Below are 5,134 nucleotides of genomic sequence, written 5' to 3'. Positions count from 1 at the left end.
GAAGGAGGAAAAGATGCAGACGGGCTCCGCGTTAGGGAGAGGCTTTTGCACACACACGCGCACATGCCTCTCCGGCACGGCGTCCTGCCTCTCTCCTTTGTGCAGTCTCATGCAGCCTAGTGTGGGACGTTCACATAGTCAATAGATTCGGGCCGGGCGTGGTGGCTCACGCCTGTAATCCCAGCACTTTGGCAGGCCAAGGCGGGCGGATCACGAGGTCAAGAAATTGAGACCATCCTGGACAACATGGTGAAACCCTGTCTTTACTAAAAATGCAAACATTAGCCGGGCGTGGTGGCGGGCGCTTGTAGTCCCAGCTACTCAGGAGGCTGAGGCAGGAGAATGTCGTGAACACGGGAGGTGGAGCTTGCAGTGAGCCGAGATCGCGCCACTGCACTCCAGCCTGGGCGACAGAGTGAGACTCTGTCTCAAAAAAAAAAAAAAGAAAAGAAAAGAAAAGAAACAAAACAAAACAGATTTGAGCCCTGGCCATGTGCAAGGCCCTGGCCAGCCCCAGGACTGCAGGGTGAACACAAGGGCCTCCCCATGTGCAGCTGACATACCAGCCAAGGAGGCAGTGGCAGGAAACCAAATCCCTCTTTATCTAATTGCCATGGTAGTTGTCAGGAGAGGGGCAGCAGAGTCTGTCACTCAGCTGTCACTCAGGAAGAGTGAAGGGTGGGGCTGAGCCCCGCCCTCCATGCACACTGGTGGCCATCTGTCAGGGACACAGGCGCTTGTGTGATAAGTGGGCAGATTCTGGGCTGAGCCCTGAGTGGCGGCATTTCCCACTGAGCCCCGGCCCTAAAGGAGTTTATCTGACTCGCAGCGGGTGGAGGCGTCGAGAGCAGGGAGTCCCTAGTCCCACCCAATGCCTCGCCTGTCCAGTGTGAGCTTGGAGGGTCCGTACTCCCCCGACGGGCTGGGGTGCACTGACGTTCTCCCCTGTACCAGGGACCACGGGGTCCCCAAGGTGTTTTTATTTTTTGTTTGTTTGTTTGTTTTTGAGACGGAGTTTCGCTCTTGTTACCCAGGCTGGAGTGCAGTGGCGTGATCTCGGATCACTGAACCTCCACCTCCCGGGTTCAAGCGATTCTCCTGCCTCAACCTCCCGAGTAGCTGGGACTACAGGCGCCCACCACCACGCCCGGCTAATTTTTGTATTTTCATTAGAGACGGGGTTTCGCGGTGTTGGCCAGGATGGTCTCAAACTCCTGACCTTGTGATCCGCCCACCTCGGCCTCCCAAAGTTCTGGGATTACAGGCGTGAGCCACGGCGTCCTGTGATGCTTTTATTCTTTATCTCAAATCTGAGCCTCAGAGGCCCTAGGTCCCTGGTCCCTCATCTCACTTGCTGCCAGGAGAGTCTCTCACTGTTTTATCTGCGGCATTTAAAGTGCCACCGGGTGTCTGGCACTTTGCAAGTCTAAGGTACAGGCTCTTCTGAATTTCCGCACCAGCCCCCTTTCCAGGAGCTACTCCCAGGCTGGCCTCCTCGCCTGTGACCAGAGCACTCAGAAAGGAGGCTCAGGACTGGCACAGTGGCTAACGCCCGTAATCCCAACACTTTGGGAGACCAAGGTGGGAGGATTGCTTGAGGCCAGAAGTTCAAGACCAGCCTGGACAACATAGTGAGATGCCATCTCTATGAAAAATATAAAAATTAGGTGGGCGTGGTGACACGTGCTTGTAGTCCCAGCTACTCAGGAGGCTGAGGCAGGAGGATGGCTGGAGCCCAGGACTTTGAGGCTGCAGAGAGTCGTGATCACACCACTGCACGCCAGCCTGGGTGACACAGCAAAATCCTGTCTCAAAAAAAAAAAAAAGCTCATTGGCCAGGCACTGTGGCTCACGCCTGTAATCCCAGCACTTTGGGAGGCTGAGGCAGGCGGATCACAAGGTCAGAGGTTCGAGACCAGCCTGGCCAACATGGTGAAACCCTGTCTCTACTAAAAATACAAAAATTAGCCGGATGTGGTGCTGTGTGCCTGTAATCCCAGCTACTCGGGAGGCGGAGGCAGGAGAATCATTTGAACTCAGGAGGCGGAGGTTGCAGTGAGCTGAGATCATGCCATTGCACTCCAGCCTGGGCAACAGAGCAAGACTCCATCTCAAAAAAAAAAAAAAAAGTTCCTTAGCAAACAGACTAAAAATATTAAAACAAAGTAAAAAACAAAGAAAAGAGGCTGAAACCCATCTTGGGCGGGTCCCACTTAGCATCATGCCCACTGACGGGAGACCGGGCAGAGGCTGGGGATTCTAGTTAGAAGGTGCCTTAGAGGCGTCCGGGCTGCAAACTGCCAGGGTACAGCTGCTGGGACCTCCAAATCTGCCGGCTGCCCCCAACCTCAAACTTGATCTGCCTCCCTCCTTCCTCACTCACTTCACACCACCCCAAAAATGAGCATCCCTCCGGCCTCACAGGGACCCCTCGGGGAGGGATCTTCCTGTGACCCCTTCCGCTGCAGCACGAGCTCCTCTTTCCTCCCCAGCCAACCTCATGCTGGGCCCAGTGCTTGGTCTCAGGCTCCCCAGATGCGACCATGGAAGCTGCCTCCTTTTGCCCACTCCCCCTTCTCGCTCAAAGTCGCTTCATTTCTTTCCTTCTTTCTTTTTTGAAATGGAGTCTCGTTCTGTTGCCCAGGCTGGAGTGCAGTGGCATGATCTCAGCTCACTGCAACCTCCGGCTCCCAGGTTCTAGCAAAATTCTCCTGCCTCAGCCTCCCGACTAGTTGGGATTACAGGTGCGCACAACCACGCCCGTCTAATTTCTGTATTTTTAGTAGAGATGGGGTTTCACCATGTTGTCCAGGCTGGTCTCGAACTCCTGACCTCAGGTGATCCGCCCACCTCGGCCTCCCAAAGTGCTGCGATCACAGGCATAAGCCACTGCGCCCAGCCCGTATTTCAGATTTTTAAAGTCCCCTCCCAGACACAACTGAGAAGTGCCCCCTGTGTGGCGATACAATTATAATCCTCACTTTACAGAGAAAGAAATGGTCCTTCCAGTTATTCAGACCTGTGCTTCTGAGTCCAAGAGCAGAGCTCTTCCTCAGTTCAGCCCTGTTCTTCCTTTTGCCCAAGAGGAAGAAATCCAAGCAGCGGAGAGCCCGTCCTGCGTGGCTTAAGGCTAAGATGGGACCAGTCTGGGGGAATCTTCCTTTTCATTCCCAGGAACTTCAAGCTCAGAAGAGCTGATGTGCAAAAGCCTTGGAGAGAAAGTCAGAAGATCGGTCTTCCTGCTTTTCCTAGATCTTTCCACTATACTGACCCCTCATCCCAAACCAGGCGACTGGGATTGCCCACCCGGTCACTGAGGGAGGTGCCGAGAGCTCCCTCATGTCTGCCTTCCTTCCCACCACGAAAAGGGGGCAGTTGCAGAAAACTCCCAAACTGGGCTGGGCGCGGTGGCTCATGCCTGTAATCCCAGCACTTTGGGAGGCCGAGGCGGACGGATCACAAGGTCAGGAGATCGAGCCCATCCTGGCTAATGCGGTGAAACCCCATCTCTACTAAAAATACAAAAAATTAGCAGGGCGTGGTGGCGGGCGCCTGTAGCCCCAGCTACTTGGGAGGCTGAGGGAGGAGAATGGCTTGAACCCAGGAGGCGGAGCTTACAGTGAGCCGAGATCGCGCCACCACACTCCAGCCTGGGCAACAGAGTGAGACTGTGTCTCAAAAAAAAAAAAAAAGAAAACTCCCAAACTGGCCAAGGTGGTGGCCCCAGTTTCTTGAATCCTCATTTCTGAAAAGACCCCATGTTAAGTGTGACCGACTCCTGTAGTCTGGGCAGAGAAAGAAGACCTGGCCCCATCATCCTTCTTCCCACAGGGTACCACGAGCCTGCCACAGGGAATTCCTTCCACCATGTAAAAGAAGATAGTGGACGCCTGGAATCCCAGCACTTTGAGACGCCAAGGCAAGAGGATCTCTTGGAGTCAGGAGCTCGAGACCAGCCTGGACAACATAGCAAGACTCCGTCTCTACAAAAAATACAAAAAATGGCTGGGTGTGGTGGTTCATGCCTGTAATCCCAACACTTTGGGAGGCCGAGGTGGGAGAATCGCTTGAGCCCAGGAGTCCAAGACCAGCCAGCCTGGGCAGCACAGAGAGACCCCATCTCAATTTAAAAATAAAAAACAAATAAATAAAAATATTAAAAAATTAGCTGGTGCGGTGGCGCACGTTTGTAGTTCCAGCTGCTCAGGAGGCTGAGGCAGGCAGATCACTTGAGCCTGGGAGGTCCAGGCTGCAGTAACCCATGATGGAGCCTCCAGCCCGCAGACCACTGGAAGACAACGGGCACAAGGTGACTCAAAGTTGCCAATCATTGAGAAGAATCTTTACTCTAAAAAAAAAGGTTGACAATCAGGCTTGCAAGAACCACATAGGGCCTTCTACGCTCAGACATAAAATAGGTACATTCTCGGCCGGGCACAGTGGCTCATGCCTGTAATCCCAGCACTTTGGGAGGCCAAGGTGGGTGGATCACGAGGTCAGGAGTTCAGGACCAGCCAGGCCAAGATGGTGAAACCCCCTCTCTACTAAAAATACAAAAAATTAGCTGGGCGCGGTGGCAGGCGCCTGTAGTCCCAGCTACTCAGGAGGCTGAGGAAGGAGAATTGTTTGAACCCGGAGGGTGAAGGTTGCAGTGAGCTGAGATCGTGCCACTGCACTCCAGCCTGGGTGACAGAGTGAAACTCTGTCTCAAAAAAAAACCTAAAAATAAAAATAAATAAAAATAGGTACATTCTGGGCTGGGTGTGGTGGCTGACACCTGTAATCCCAATGCCTTGGGAGGCCAAGGAGGAAGGACACTTTAGACCAGGAGTTCAAGAACAGCCTGGGTAACATAGTGAGACCCATCTCTACAAAAAAATTTTTTTTTTTTTTTTTGAGACAGAGCCTTGCTCTTGTCGCCCAGGCTGGAGTGCAATGGTGTGATCTCAGCTCACTGCAACCTCTGCCTTCTGGGTTCAAGCAATTCTCCTGCCTCAGCCTCCACAGTAGCTGGGACTACAGGCGCCCGCCATCACACCCGGCTAATTTTTTGTATTTTTAGTAGAGACAGGGTTTCACCGTGTTAGCCAGGATGGTCTCGATCTTCTGACCTCGTGATTTGCCCGCCTTGGCT

The sequence above is a fragment of the Pongo pygmaeus genome, chromosome 19, assembly GCF_028885625.2.
Source record: "Pongo pygmaeus isolate AG05252 chromosome 19, NHGRI_mPonPyg2-v2.0_pri, whole genome shotgun sequence".
NCBI classification, from domain to species: domain Eukaryota; kingdom Metazoa; phylum Chordata; class Mammalia; order Primates; family Hominidae; genus Pongo; species Pongo pygmaeus.
Note: the sequence above shows the minus strand (reverse complement) of the source record.